The following is a 16,555-nucleotide window of genomic DNA, read 5'->3' on the forward strand; positions in this document are numbered from 1 at the left end:
AGAGTAATCGCAGGGTTTCAATAAAAGATATTCATTTCGCCATAGCGTTGATTCAGGTCTAAATCTATGTATGAAGAATCATCATCTTCAACAGCAGCAATCTGTTATTGAAACTTTGACCATGTGCCAGGTGCTGTGCTCCTATCACAGATAAGGAAACCAAGACTTAGGAGACAGTGGCCTCTCAAGGTTATCTTACTAGCGTTAAGAGCTGGGATTCAGGGGCGCCTGGGTGGCTCAGTCGGTTAAGCGGCCGACTTCGGCTCAGGTCATGATCTCACAGTCCGTGAGTTCAAGCCCCGCGTCGGGCTCTGTGCGGACCGCTCAGAGCCCGGAGCCTGTTTCAGATTCTGTGTCTCCCTCTCTCTGACCCTCCCCCGTTCATGCTCTGTCTCTCTCTGTCTCAAAAATAAATAAACGTTAAAAAATTAAAAAAATTAAAAAAAAAAAAAAAAGAGCTGGGATTCAAATCTCTCTCTGATTTCAAGCCTAATCTTCCAGGACAACCACGTTGCAAGAAACAAAGCCGCCAGAAACAATTTACCAGGCATCCCCTGAATGTAAGGTCCTTTACTTCATTTACAGGGGTGGGTGTGCAATGAGGCATGAGGTACCACCCATCCCCTCATGGCTTCAGACGGTGTTGGGCAAGCAGTCATTTTAAAAATCATTAACAATACACCAGATGCTGAGTTCCAAACCCGTTATCTCTGTCCTCTCTCCCTTTCACGGTTTTTTTCCTGGACTTCATGTTGGCGGGTGGGCATTCTTCTGACAGAGACATCTATTGAGCTGTATGGAGAATGCCCGTGTTTAGGGAACAGGGGAAGAAGGAAAGTCAAAGAAGGACGTATTGAGGAATTAGCCTACGTCGTGTCGCCAATGCTCAGACGGAAAGTATCAAGGAAGTGTAGAGGGAAAGGGGTCACGGATGTTAAAGAGAAGATGAGATTATGGACCAAGAGAAATTTGACGCTTTTGAATGTGATGATTAAATTTGATGCTCTGTCAGTGATGGTGGAGAGGACGTTTCAGTGGCGTGGTGGGGACGGTAATCCTATTGCAAGAGATTGATAAGTAAAAGGAGAGACCGATGGTCGTGATAGTATAGACTGCTCATTTTACAAGTGCAGTGGCCCGAGGAAAAGAAAACAAAGATAATAACAACAGGGGCACAGAATCGATCAAAGTGTTGTTGTTTTTTTCCCTCAAAGTGGGCAAAACCATATTTGAATCTTTGGGATATAGACAGAGGAAGAAATTGAAGAAATTGGAAATGAAGGATGTAACAGAGGGAACTCTTACTGTCCACTGGGATTTTATAGCATTCTAATGATAACTGGATGAGTAGAACTTTTAGTATATGTGCTGCCGAAACGAGCACTGGATGAGAACTTTTACAAGCTGGACGGTTATGTTGGCACAGTTATTATGTCCTTTCCGTATCCCCCACTCGGTTCTCTATCCTTAAATCATAAGTCTGTGTCATCCTTAAACCCATCTGCTACTGGGTGCTGTCTGTGTGTCAGTGATTGTGCATATATTGTGGAAGCCATCTCTTTTCTCAAACAGGTGGGTGTCTGGTTGAGCGTGTTTACCACACCTTAAATTTCTGTCTATTTGGCTGTTTTTCTTTCGTTTTCTATTTGGCTGTTTTTCTTTCGTTGTCCATCTTCGTGACACAGGACTTTTGGATTCCTGAAGCTTTTCTCTTTTGTGTAAATGAATGAATGGACGAGTGAATGAATGAATGAAAATTTGACACAAAGAATCACCCACCCAGGAACATGTGTGTGTGTGTGTGTGTGTGTGTGTGTGTGCATATTGAAACACTATATTTGAACATTTGCATACTGAGCAGCTACTTTGTGCCAGAGGCTGTATGAAGGTTGCAAAAAGGAGTAAAGTTACAGGCCTTGCTGTCAGGGATGTTCACTCTTCAGGGAAGAAGTCCGATTTGCAAATGGGCGCTTTATCTCTGACATGATTGGAGCAAAGACCGACGTATGGCCAGGTGCCATCGTAATACAAGAGGGGCGCTCGGCCCTGCCTGGGAATGTGGAGAAAAGTTTCCTGGAGGAGGTGATGCTTAAGCAATTATATTTTGAAGGATAAATGAGAGTGGGTAGAATAAGCAGAAGCAGGCACGGGGACCAAGGAAAGTGTGGTTTTTATAGGACAGTTGTTTTGGAGTTACTCGAGTAAAAAGTAAATGGCCGGAAGGAGATGTGCCTGGGCAGGCGCCTTGGGTAAGGGTATCAGGGACCTTAAATACTATGCTAAGATCCTTAGACTTTGTTCCAAAGACAGTGGAGAGCCGTTGAGGAATTTAAGCAGGGTAATGACATAATCCTGTTTATGTGCAGATCTAGTCTGGTTGCAAATGATTGATTCGGGAGAGTGATCCAATTAAAAATGTCTTTGGCTTCAGTTTGCCGAAAACTGAACTAATAGCGGCTTACACAAATACGTGATGATATTTTTCATGCAAGAACGAGTCCAGAGAAAGCTGGCGTCTGGCACCGGTGTGGACACCTGACCGTGCAGGCAAGGACCCAGGCTCGTTTTCACTGCACCGTCCCCACCAGTTTTGTTTTTGATCCTCACGCTGTTACTCTGTGGTCACGAGGCGGCTGTTACTGCCCACGTATCCCAGTCCTGTTCAAGGTGGAGAGAAGGGGAAATGTGGCGGTACCGACATCGTCTGCCCCTTTTCAAGGAAGCGCAGGTTCACCCAGAAGTTTCCAGTGCGTCTTCCTTCGCATCTCACGGGCCAGACACGGAAGGAGCCGTCACTGGCTGCAAAGGAGGCCGGAACAAAATATTTAAGGAACGGCAAAGAAAGGAGGCATTTGAATTAGTGTTGTGTTAGCCAACCGATAGTGCCTGTCACACACATTTGTCTCTGGCCTCCCAGTAATTGGACCACCTTCCGGGAAAAAAAAAAAATCCTATGCCAGGCAGTAAAGGAGGCAAAGTACCCAATTCAAAGCAAAACAGTCAACATGTGCTGTAGCTTTTAGAAGAGAAAAAGCCAGAGGAGGAAGAGCACTGGGGCTTGGGTGCTGTTAGCATCGTTTGTGGCCTGGGGATCATAAGGGCCTTGTTCCTGCTAAACCAGTAGACGTCCGGCTCAGCCCCAGGTTGGTTGGCGAAAATTGACAAAATGCAGTTTGATGCCATGGAATCGACTTCTCTTTTACTTCTTTACATGCCTCGTTATAAATCGATCGGTCAGTCATTATTTATTGCAGTGCCTGAATTATGCTAGCTACTGTTGGGGGACACCCAGGGTGGAGTTTAGGAGGTGACGGTGGAAGAAGAAGAACGATGTCATTCCTCAAGTAGCTTATTCTCTGTGCGGAACAATTTAAAGTAGTATGAGGGAAGATGGGTGTCCATCCAAGCACCTGGGCCACAAGTCTCCCGCAGACTGGGCTTTACAAACTCAAGGTCGGTTGTTCCCAGCGTACCTCTCTCAGCAGTGCTTTGCAGAGTTGTCTGCCTGGTCTGCCTCATACACAACGTGTCAGGAATCGGTGTTTGGCCTGTGGCCGCCCCCACGCTCCCCAACCCCCCTGTGCCTTCATAGATACATACACACTCTTGCTGGGATGTGTTCTGTCTCCAGCCCCTCCTCCCTAGCCAGCAAGTCAGAAGGAGAGAGAACAGCTCTGCAGTATCCATCTTACCGCTTTATTTCTTAATTTGAAAAACTACCAAAGCAATATGGCAGCGTTACAAAAATGTGTAGGAAAAAAATGGGCGGTCACCTCTGATCCCACCTCCCTATTATAACCAGGGTATAGTCTCTTGGAGTTTCAGCACGGATATCGTGCTTTTTCGCATGCTTGTAATCAGAGGATGTGTACAATTTTGCATCCTGCTTTATTTACAGAGTTAGAGCTCATAAAAATGCGCTGAGTAAATGAATATTGATGCGCAGTCTTCACAAGAACAAGATGTACCGCCCATTCCCATTGTTGTTCCCTATTTGAATGGAGATGGGGGCAGTGGAGCTTTTCCAGTGTGCTACTTTCATGGTGCGGCCTTTGAGTCCTGATATAGACAATAGGAAACATCTTAGCATGGGATCAGAAGACTTGAGAAGAATTGGTATCTTGGTGGGCAGGAGTGAGATAAAGATCACGGTGGTTCCGTCATCCCCGGCGGGAACCACCTTGAGTGCAAAGACGGTCTCTCCCATGCATGACCGTGGGCACGATTCTCTTTTTTGTGTCTCTTTGTACCAATCTTGCCCTTTTGTGGAGGCTGTTCAAAGAACAAGGACTTTCTTGGTTGAAGGAAAGGTGGGGGGACTTGGACCAAGTCCTTGGAATCTGAATTCTCTCCCCTCGCAGGGGTTACATCTGGGTTGCTATTCCTTTTCAGTCTGTGACCCTAAGTAGTCACTGTGTTTTGTGTAGACCATGGGATTTTGGAAACTTGGTAACTGCTAGTTAACGGAAGGAATGTGTGTGGAATTGTTGTAGTTCACGATTCTTCTAGTTCAGTTCTGCAAGTCTTAAACTCACAGAATTTACATGAAGTTCCAGCTATGTTAGAATCCTCCTTTTCCCCCTCATCCATTCCTACCTTCTTGAGTTATTCCCAAGAACTGCTCTAAAAGAACGCAAGTGTCTGCTTCGACAGACAAACCCTACCTCCCTTCCACCATTCTTTTCCAGCTCCTGAATTCCTCTGACAGCCAAATAAATAGGTCCAATAAGACAAGATTATTGCACTCATTTCCTTTAGGCTTATTTATCCTCGGAAGCACCTCCCCTGGCTTGTCTGTACACCTCGCACTGGGATGATAGCTGTTATAAAAATCCAAAGATAAATGCCTCAAAACATTGGCAGCTAAATTAATTCCAGAATTTATCTCACTCATGCTATGGAGTGATCAACCTCCAGTCTGATGAGATGTTCTGGGTACACGAAATATTGGACTAAGAGGGCAGCGCGTGTGCTGGACAGAAAAAAGGGAAGTTTCCTCTGGAGGAACTGAGTCAAGGACTCTTCAACGTGTGGCATCTCAAAAGTAATGCCATCAAGAAAGAGGGGAAGAAAGGGCGCCTGGGTGGCTTAGTCAGTTAAGCATCCGACTCTTTTTTTTTTTTTTTTTTTTAATTTTTTTTTTTTCAACATTTTTTTATTTATTTTTGGGACAGAGAGAGACAGAGCATGAACGGGGGAGGGGCAGAGAGAGAGGGAGACACAGAATCAGAAACAGGCTCCAGGCTCCGAGCCATCAGCCCAGAGCCTGACGCGGGGCTCGAACTCACGGACCGCGAGATCGTGACCTGGCTGAAGTCGGACGCCCAACCGACTGCGCCACCCAGGCGCCCCAAGCATCCGACTCTTGATTTCCGCTCAGGTTGGGATCTCCTGGTTCGTGCGTTGAGCCCTGCCTTCAGCACACAGCCTGTTTGAGATTCTCTCTCAAGACACACACACACACACACACACACACACACACACACAGAATCCAAAGCAGGCTCCAGGCTCTGAGCTGTCAGCACAGAGCCCGATGTGGGGCTCGAACTCATGAATCATGAGATCATGACCTGAGCTGAAGTCAGCCGCTTAAACGACTGAGCCACGCAGGCACCCCAATAAATAAATAAACTTTAAAAAAAAGAGAGAGAGAGAGAGATAGAGGAGAGGACTGTGTTGGCAAGGAAGCTGGAGCCAGGTCTGGTGAGCATCTAAGGCAGAAGATAAGGAGGCAAGGAGGCAAGCTGTAAGGAAAGGGGTGAATCATCATCATGCCTTGTTTATCGGTTCCTGGCTTTTATGAAGCTCCCGCAATGACAAATCTGTGAACTGAACATGCTCCCCTGCCCTCTGCCCTCAAGTACCATCCAGAATAGCTGGGAGATAATAGACACTTAGAAGTGCCAGGGGCTCTCTGTCATTCTCCATATGAAAGGCCCGAAAGTAGGAACTGGAGAAAGTTTATAGATCTCCAAAGAAAAGACTCCCGAAAAATATTCAAGGACCACCTTCCTTTCAAGGACCACCTTCCGTGGTCATGACCTCTCAGCAGAGAGGGGGCATGGGTGTGAATGGCAGTTCTGTCACTTTGTATGTGGCTCGTCTGTGTTTTAGACTGAGTATGGAAAGCTGCTTAGCACATGGCGGGCACTCAGTGTTTGGCTATTACACTCTTTTCCCCGCTTAGCATGGATATATTTCTTTTCCTACAGGCACAAAGCCAAGGACCCATGTGTTGTAGTGGACAGAGCACTGGTCTTGGCAATAGATACCAAATGCTACCACTTAGTGAGCATATCCTGTGTGCTAGTGATGTGGTTGAAGGCATTCTCTTTCCCGCTTACTTCTGAAGACGTTAAGGCTCGGAGACACTGATTAACCTGCCCAAGATCATGGAGTTAGTAAGAGGAAGACTTGGCATTGGAACCCAGTTTCGTTTGACTCCAAAACCTGTGGGGTTTGTTGTTGTTGTTGTTGTTGTTTATTCCTAGGATATTCTGTTTCCCAGAAACTGGAAGAACTGGTTTTGATTCTCCGCTCTGTTGATTCCTAACTGAGTGTTTCATTACTCTGGACCTCAGTTTACTCATCTACCAGATGGAGGGGTTGGGCTAGGTGCTTTCGGACATCCCTACGTACTAGCTCTCAAGTTCTGTGCATTGTCTAATGCTTGCTCTTAAGGAGGACTTGTGTCAGAATCTTAAGTCAGTCTGGAATGTATACGGGAAGGATAAGAGAAACTCTTTATTCATGTAATTACTGTTCATTAATTACTGTCTCTTGAGTGCCTCTGTGGGGATACAGCAGAGACCAAGCTGTCATGGTCTGGCCTTTGGAACTGATGCGTAGAGCAAGGAAAACAGTCCCTGCGTGTGGTACGAGCACTGAATGTTAGGCAGCAAGGTAACAGCGTATGTAGACGCTTCTGAGGCTAATTCGTGTGAACCGAGTTCAGTCAGTTTGGTGAACATCTGCATGTGTCCCAGAGGAAGCAAGCAATGCAGGTTTAACCTCAGGGTGTAACAGACTCAACGTGCTGCCTGAGTTCCGTCTTCTTTCCTATTATTCTCTTCTTTTGTTTTTTCCTACTACTCTTTCATATAACCCAGTTGCAGTGGAGTTTGTGGAAAGAACATAAAGCCTTGTGCTGTGTCAGCCTGTAGAAGAATAAGGGAGATGGCGGCAAGGAAGGAGGGCAGGAGGAAGGAGGGCTGGGGAGGAAAGAGGGCAGGAGGAAGGAGGGTTAGAGGGGGGATGCAATGAGGTAAAAACAATGGGTTGTCGTTAAAAGCTGATGGTTGAATGTTAAGGACCTCTTCCAAATACTCACCACAACAGAAAGGATATCAAAAAAGACTAGGTGGGAGAAAAGAGAAGAAACTCAGATTCATAGTAGGGACTATGAATGGACGATTTGGAAGGGACCCAATGAGCCATGAGCTCCAATCTCATCTGATTAGTTAACGCAAGGCAGCCTCTTTGACTGTGGGAGAGCTGTGGGAGGGTCCCTTCCTTTTGTTGAGCTGACTTTTTGTTTGTTTGTTTGGTAATAACTTCTATTGTCTGGCTTTAATTCTGCCTTTCTGGGTTACATTAAGTTGATTAAGTTTTTCTTTCTTTCTTTCTTTTTTTTTCCGGTCCTTCAAATATTTAAAATGGTTATCAGGTTTCCCTTATGGCTTTACTACTGTATACTAAATACCCGACTTTTTCATAATCTTTTGTAATCTTTTGATTCTCTATTCCAGCCACTGTTCTCTTCCTTAAGTACTTCAGTTGGTTAGTATCCCCTGGAAAGTGGAACCCCCAGAACTGAGCACAGTACTCCTGGGAAGTCCGTTGAAAAGTAGACCAGCCCTCTTTTCAGACATTTGAATTTGGATGTAGCCCAAAATCCATGATAGGTTTTTTTTTTTTTATAGCTGCTTTACTCTGTTGACATATATTGAGCTTATAGCAAACTAAAGTTGTGTACTGGCAATCAGATGCTACAATTTTCCCTAATAGACAATCATTTCCCTACCTCTCTTTATCCTGTTCACAATATTATAAAGATACTGCTGGATGCATTGCTACAATCAAGATATTCACTGTGTTTAGCAATTCTCTTATCTTTTATTCTAGCCTAATGACTGTATCCACAAAGGCTGTGAATGTCCTTTGACATTCCTTGGTTTTAGAGGAACTTTGCCGGCTGCTGTTGGTAACCACTTTGCTTCCTGAATGTTCATGAAATCATCTTGTGAAATAATACAGTTTTGTGATTCTGCTTGAGATCCATTTCCCACTCACTGGTCTATCATTTGTAGAACCTGCTTTCTTCCCATTTTTTAAAAGTTGGGATATTTGCCCACTTTCAGTTTGACATGATCTTTTTTATTTTTCATAATTACACACACACTCACGCACAGACAAGTGAAGCCAGTGGGAGGAAGTGTGTGTGAAGGAGCAGCTGAACTGCATTAGGGGAGGTAATGGTAAAGTGTGCAATTGACAACTCAGGTCCCAGAGAGGAGGAAACTGAGGAATGTGGGATGGACCTCCATCAGATCCCTCTGGGGATCAGGGAAGGCTCTTTAAATGAGGATGTTTTTGTTACCAGTGAAACGCTTGCCCCGGGCACAAAATCCAAGGAGGCGGCCCAAAACTCCGTAATCAAGGTAAATAATATATTAATGCTGTATGATTTTTGAAATAATTGCAATGTGAAAAAATCCGCGGTGATCAAAGTATCAAAATTGTAAACGCAGGATCGATATGTTACAGGCTTTCATGGCCCCTTTCTTAATAACAACTTCACTGAGTTATAATGCATAGATCATACAATTAACCCATTTAAAGTATAGAATCTGGAGGTTTTGAATATATTCACTTCACTCCATTTTAGCACATTTTATTATGCCAAAAAGAAGCCCTGTATCCAAGTAGACATTTCCTACTCCCCACCCCCCCAACCTTCCCAGCCATAGACAACTGCTAGTTTACTTTCTGGCTCCGTGGATTTGCTTATTCAGAGCATTTCCTATAAATGGAATCACACGGTATGTAATCTTTTGTAACTGGCTTCTTTCTTTCACTTTGCCTGGTGCTTTCAAGGTTCACAGGTGGCTGAATAATATTCCGTCGTGTGTTGCTGAATAATATTCCGTCGTGTGTTTATACCACATTTCGTTAATGTACTCATCAGTTGATGGACTTTTAGTTTTGTTTCTACGTTCTGGCTGATAGGAATCATGTGGCTATGAATGCAGGTTTCTGCGTGGATCCATGTTTTCATTTCCCTTGGGTGTATACCTGGAAATGGAATTGCTGGATCATATGGTTACTGTGTCAAACCCTGTGAGGAAATGCCAGACTTTTCTAGAATGGCTACGCCATTTTGTATTCCCACCAGCAATGTAGAAGTGTTTCAGTTCTCCACATCCTTCCTAATACTTAGCATCATTTTGACTATAACCATCCTAGTGGGCGTGAAGTAGTTAATCTCATTGTGATGTTGATTTGTATTTCTCTGATTGGTAATGACGTCAAGCGTCTTTAAATGTACTTATCCATTGATACATCTTTTTTGGAGAAATGCCTATTCAGATCCTTCTCCCATTTCTTTTGCTATTTTATCATTTGTGGTGTCTGTCCCCCTTGGATGGGGATCCCCAAATGTGGAGCATCCGGACTGGGTGGAAGCCGGTGGAGTGGGCAGTGAAGGGATTCACCTGAGGCGGAACAAAGGAGATAGAAATTTCTTGAATATGCTGTAAGGGAGCGCAGGCAGGACAGCGAAGCAGAGACTGGCTGCAATGAGGCAGTGGGTCGGGGCTGTATTTAAAGGGAGAAGGTGAGGAGGTATGGGGACATTTGGAATTTCCCCTTCTTTGGGAAATTTCCCCCTTTTTAGTTGGTTACTTGGAGCCTACGGGTGTTTTGAGGTGGGCTGTGTGATGGCCCTGTTTGTATTCAGCCGGGGTTGGGATCACTATGGGCCCTCTTGCCTTGATCAAGTTTCCATTGCTCAAGTCTGTTCCCTAAAAACGACCTCTATATTATTGAGCTGTAGAAGCTCTTTATATATTCTAGCTACAAGTCCCTTACCAGACATACAATTTATAAAAATTTCCTCCAGTTCTTTGGAACTTCCCTCTTCCCAAGGGAAGCCCAAAAGTCTTCAGTTGGTTGATGTCCACTTTATATGTCTTTTATAGCTTGTGCTTTCGGTGTCATATCTAAGAAACCATTGCTTAATCCAAGGGCACAAAGATTTATGCCTGTGTTTTCTTCTGAGAGCTTTGTAGCTTTAGCTCTTACATTTAGTTCTTTGATCCTCATGGTCTATTTTTACAACGCAAATTGCATGACATTTAAGACTCAGAAATTCCCTCCTCATTCAAACTTCATCCTGAAATCAAGATTCGGAGAAAAAGAGTTTAGCAGAGTCATTCCTTACAGGGGACCCAAAGCATTGCAGTTTGATAAGACGGAGATGTATGAGACCTCTCCACAAAGACTTTATTATTGTCTGAATTGATTTTTGAGGTGACACAGAAGTATGGGCGGTAGATTGATTGACTCTTGGCAGGTGGCCTGAGGTGAGAGAGCCTTTGGCCTGAAATCCTTTCGCGATGACTCAAGGTCTCCCCTTCTCCTTATAGCTCCTTCCTCATGCAAATACCCTGCCCACAGTGCTTCATACCTATCTGTCCACCGCACCTGCCTCCTGGTTCTGTGGCTGAAAGCAGCTGGGGTTTCACAGGGCCTTTTTTTTGTGTATCAAGGTAATGATCAGTTCTGTTTCTTCCCACATGAGCCCCACTCCCTCCTTCTCTGCCTGCCTGCCTGCCTGCCTGCCTTGGAGCTAATTCATACATACCTCAGGATGCTGCTTTAACATTTTTTTCCCTTCCTATAGATAGAACTTATGAGGTTTCCATGGAAACTCCTGGCCAGAGGTAGGGGACTTTGGAACAGGGGTGAGATGATGAAGCTTTGCTCATTTCTGTGGGGTTCTGGGAGTGTCTCCCTCTCCCCACTCCCTCCTGAACCCTTCCCTGGGCAGCTCTTGGATGTGTGGGGTTTTTTTTGTTTTTTGTAAGGTGCTTTGGGAGCCCCAGAGTCTGTGTCTTAGGACGACACAGATGGTGGTGACAATGGCCCTGAGAGTTGTAGCTCGGTGAGGAGGCTGCTGCTGGGTGGTTGTCTGGCAGCTTCCGAGAAACTCATCTGGTGTGTTTCGTATGTGTCATGAGGCAAGTCCTGGTGGGAGGAGTTGGGTTCCAGACCGCCACCATCGTGCTCATGTTCGTGGACAGACATGGAAGGGCTTCTGGAGGTGACCACAGCCATCCCTGTGCCTCTGGATGGTGCTACACTTAACACGGAAGCCAACTGACCCAGGTGTCTTTCTTTATGGTGGGCAAAGCTTTTCTGAAAATCCTAAAGGAGATTTTGGGCTTTGGAACGCCTGGATCGATAGTACCTTGAACTGTGACTAAGAATCTAGTCCCAGGGGTACCTGGGTGGCTCAGTAGGTTAAGCGGTTAAGTATCTGACCCTTTGATTTCGGCTCAGGTCAAGATCTTGTAGTCGTGAGATCAAGCCCCAGTATTGTGTTTTTGTTTTGTTTTGTTTTGTTCTGTTTTGTTTTGTTTGGAGATGCTGAATGGGAGCCATTTAGGTAGATTCTTAGTATCCACTGACCTCCCAGACATCTAGGGCAAGTCTGGGGGTGGCTATGTGAACTGTGGCCTGTCATTGGGCTTCTTCCTTGACAACAGATAATCCTTACCTAGAGAGCGTCTACAGTGCTCCCCTCTAAAATCTCGGACTGCCTTGGGATTCACGTCTGAGCTTTGGTTAGATCTGAGGTTCAACGGAGGCAAACCTGACCCCTGATTCTTAAGTACTTTAGGTCTTGGCTCTAGATGGGGATTTACATCCCTAAGAGTTTGGCTATTCCTTTTTTTTTTTTTCCTAATGTTTTTAATTTATTTTTGAGAGAGGGATCGGTAGAAAGAGAGGGAGACACAGAATCTGAAGCAGGCTCCAGGCTCTCAGCTGTCAGCACAGAGCCCCGGGAGATCGTGACCTGAGCTGAAGTCAGACTCTTCACCAACTGAGCCACCCAGGTGCCACTGGGCCATTCCTTAGAGTGGTCTGGGTGAAGTCCAGGGCAGGAAGATGTGAGATTCTCACATGTGAGGTCTTTATCTGAATACCAGGTCTCAGGCATTCACAAAACAACCAACATTCTGGAACTGGAAGGCATATCAAGAGTCCAGAGGGGCTAACATGTAGCTGCCATGTATCAAACATATAGTAAAGGTTCCCAGGGGGCCGCGGAGTTGCTGCAAAGACTCCGAGAACCCATGTGTACAGAGCACTCCCTTTGGTCTATAAACATCGCCGCCGTCTCTTGGGACTACACTTTTCTTTAAAGATGAAAAGCAATCCCCATGGTTGAGAAGATTGCCAACTATGGATTTATTTTAACCCCCGTTACCTTACAAACTAAATAAACAGGGGCCCAGGTAGAAAGGGTGAGGTGGTGCCTGACTTGAAGGCTCAAGCTGGGATGGAGACCTTGGGCAGGGTAGATATTAGTGTCAGGAGTCAGCACTCTACCCACACCGTGGACAGTGCTGTCCCCAGGGCCGAGGAGACCTCTGCCCCCACACCTAACAGTGCTAGCTCACAGCCCGAGAAAGAAACTAGGCATTAAAACTGAAACTTAGGTGGTTTCACCTTCCCAGAAGAAATGAAATGACATCGATAAAAAAAAAACAACCCAAACCCCAAAAACTTAGGGTGTTTTTGTGGGGGTGAGGGGGACAGGGATGGGGGAGAGAAGACAAGGAAGCAGCAATTCTGAGGGCATTTTCATTACCCTTTTGAAAGGCAAATTAAGAGTTTAAATTAAGTTTTTATCGCAGAGTGTGAATCAGAACAGAAAGCTAGGCTGGCTTCTCTTTCAAGACCAGAACTGGAAAGAGCTTTGAACTTGAACCTGATCGTAGCTTCAGATGATGTGGTGCATTTCTCTCCACTTCTGAGCCGGGGTCAGTCAAATCCAGGATTTGTGCCTCTGGGGGATTTTTAGAAGAGTTGAGGACGCTGAGGTTCATGATTAAGCGTCACTGACTCTTATTATTTTGGGTTTGAGGTTTAAACTGATACTGAACTTCAAGGTTCAGCTTAGAACTTTCTCCTGTTGTGAAAAATGCCTCGATTTTTTTTCATTCTGAAGACCTTGCAGTTGGTCTATGTACATACATGAATGTGATATGTAAGGTCATGGGGAGATGCATGCATGTGGAAATGACCATATTATGCATTGTGAAAAAGCATCCGGGACCATATGGAACATGTAGCTTGTTGGGGCTTGGCGGGACACAGGCGGGGTAATAGGGGAGAGTGTAATGGAGGTGTGGGTGAGCTGGGGGAAACCCGAAAAGCATGTTGGCAGCAGCTGTAGGAGAGGGCTGCCTGACCGGAGCTGTGGCCTTTGGTACGAGGGGATAGTCCATCCGTGGTGATGTGGCAAGGAGACATTTGGCCTCAATTCTATGTCCCCATTCTCCTTTTGCCCTCCCATCCTCAGCCGTTGTCTCCCTCAGCAGGTCCCAACCAGAAGCGAGAGGGCAAGTGAGACAGTAAGGGTCAGCCTTAGGAGGAGAGAGAGACCTAGAGAGGAGATGTGGTGGGTAGATGGAAAACATCCAGCACTGGGCCAGAGTTGAATGGGTAACCGGAGGTAAGCGAAGATTGTTTTCTGAGAATACCTGGGCACTCCGGCTCGCCTGGATTTACACTTAATGTTTTCTACTTCAGAATCTCTCTTTTTCACCCGTTCTGTTTGTTGCCCTCTTCAGCAGGGAGGAACCTCACTTCCAAGTTGTGACATCTTGATGAAGTGGAAAATACACGGGCTCTGGAACTAAATAATAGTAGTTTGAAATTCCAGCCCTGCTACTTACTAAATGTGGGACTTGGACAAGTTACTAAACTTCCAAGTTCTAGTTTCCTTATTTGTGAAAGATAGGTGATATTAACTATTCAGGGCTGGTCTGAGAATGAAAGATTCCTTGCCTCTATCTATCTGTGCAGATGTCTCTCTCTCCCGGTTTAGGTTTGGCTCCTGCTAAGTACCCGATAAATGCTAGCTATTTTAGGTTTATTTATTTGTCATGAGAGAGAGCGAGCGAGCGAGTGCACGCACATGCATGAGAGGAGGAGGAGCAGAGAGAGAAGGAGACAGAGAATCCCAGTGAGGCTCCCCACTGTCAACACAGATCCTGCCATGGGGCTTGATCTCACAAACCATGAGATCATGACCTGTGATCATGACTTGAGCTGAAATCGAGAGTTGGATGCTTAACTGATTGAGCCATCCCAGGTGCCCCAGCTGGCTACTTTTCTAATAAATTCTCTACATGCGCGCTCTGGGTAATGAATTATTTCCTCTCTCCTAACTTTTCCCTCTCTCTCTCTCTCTTTTTAATGTTTATTTTCGAGAGAGAGCTGGTGGGCAGGGGGAGGCAGAGAGAGAGGGAGACACAGAATCCAAAGCAGGCTCCAGGCCCTGAGCTGTCAGCACAGAGCCTGACACAGGGCTTGAACCCATGAACCGTGAGATCATGACCTGAGCTGAAGTCAGACGCTTAACCAACTGAGCCACCCAGGCGCCCCAACTTTTCCATCTCTTGCTGTCTAGTGGTTCTTTCCTCTTCAAAGTATACTTACATCTTCCTGATGTTAAAAAAAGAAATCACTCTCTCAACCTTAATAGCCCTCTGATCTGCCGTATCTTGGCTGTTGTTCTCCTCTTGTTCTGATTTTCTATAATAATCAGTGTACACCCATTTCCCCAAGTTTTTCACTGCCGTCTGATTTCTTAATGCCTGCAAACTGGTTTGTTTTCCACCCTTGTGCCAAAAATTATCTCCAAAATCTCTGACTCCCAAATGCCAATGGCTCCTTGCTGGACCTCACCTTACTTCACAGCATTTGACGTTCCCGGTCGTGTTTATCTCTTGGTTTCGGTACTGGGGTACTTCATTTTTGGTTTCTGTACTGGGGTACTTTCTTGGTTTTCTGTTGGCCTAGCTCAGCATTCCTGCCCAGGATTTCCTCCGATGCCCCCACTCACCTCTCTTTGCTTTCTCATCCTCATAGCATTGGTGTTGCTAGGAACTGATTGTTATCTGATTGTTTCCTCCTATTGCTTCCATCTTCTGTAAAGCTCATGAGGGTGGGGACCTTGTCTGTCTTGTTTACTGTGTTATTCCCACCATTGGACCCAGTGTCCCAGTGCTTGATGTGTAGGGAGTGTTCAACAAATACTAGTTGAATGGAGACTAGATTATAATATTCCTCCAGTGTTTCTTTCTTAGCTTTCTTCTCAGCTATCTATTCCCCAGAGAAACATTTCTGACATCTGTTTTTGAACTGTAGATCAGGGGTCAGCAAACTTTTTCTTAAGGGGCTCGGTAGTAAATATTTCAGGCTTTCAGGCAATGTGGTCTCTGTTCCAAGTCTTCAACTCTGCCATAGACAGAAAGTGAAAGCAGCCATAGACCGTAAACTTAACAGATGGTGGCTGTGTCCCAATAAAACCTTATTTATAAGAACATGCTGTTCGGGTCATAATTTGCGGACCCTTTCGTTGACTTGTGTTTCCAGCCAGTGAATATCGTCACATGATTGACTTCATGGCACCTCACATTCAGTGTGTCTGACCTGCAATCACTATCTTGTCTTTCTTCGTTCTCCAAAAGCTTCTTCGCTTGCTGTGATCCTTAGCTCAGTTTATATTCTTTCTGTGCTACTTACGCAGACCCAACAAACCCGAGTTCGCTTCATCTTTACTTTCCTTCCCCCAGTCCAGTCAGTGACCAAATTCTGACCATGTCATTTCTGCAGTGATTCTCACCCAGTCATGGCTGTAGTTCAAGTTCTCAGTTACTTTACTTTGCTCACTACATTTGCCTCCTTGTCACTGATCCCACTGCTCTTGAGCAGATCTGCCTGGGCCACTCAACCCACCCCGCGCACACCTTTCTCGGTTTTCTGTTGCCTAGAAATTTAAAAAAAAAAAAAAAAAAAGTATTTATTTATTTATTTTGAGAGAGAGAAAGAGTGTAGGAGTGAGTAGGGGAGGGGCAGAGAGAGAGAGAGCGGGGAAGAGAGAATCCCAAGCAGGCTCCATGCTGTCAGTACAGAGCCCGATGTGGGGCTCAAACTCCTGAACCATGAGATCATGACCTCAGCCAAAATCAAGAGTTGGACGCTTAACTGACTGGGCCACCCAGGTGCCCTAGTTGCCTTGAAATTTTTAGTTGAAATTCTTTAGCCTGGGTCACCCTTTTCTTGGCTTCTACTCATTCCTTCATGCCTTTGTTCTTTCTTTTCCTTTTATCCTGGAAGAGCCTTCCTGTCTCCACTGCTCATGAGAATATTTATGCTCCAGGACCCAGATTCAGTGCTACTAACCTGAAGGCCCTCCCTAGCCTCCCTGGCCTCCCAAGCCTGAGTGAATCATGTATCCTGCTGTCCCCACATTCTG

The 16,555-nt window shown here is 45.4% G+C and overlaps 1 protein-coding gene across 1 annotated transcript in view; it reads left to right on the top strand.

Annotated features, from left to right (window-relative positions):
• The window catches only part of GRAMD1B (GRAM domain containing 1B), a 246,433-nt gene that overhangs the window by 13,244 nt on the left and 216,634 nt on the right, over positions 1–16,555 (top strand). The gene's annotated exons all lie outside the window — the stretch shown is intronic.

Source organism: Neofelis nebulosa, chromosome 10 (genome assembly GCF_028018385.1).
Source record: "Neofelis nebulosa isolate mNeoNeb1 chromosome 10, mNeoNeb1.pri, whole genome shotgun sequence".
Lineage (NCBI taxonomy): Eukaryota > Metazoa > Chordata > Mammalia > Carnivora > Felidae > Neofelis > Neofelis nebulosa.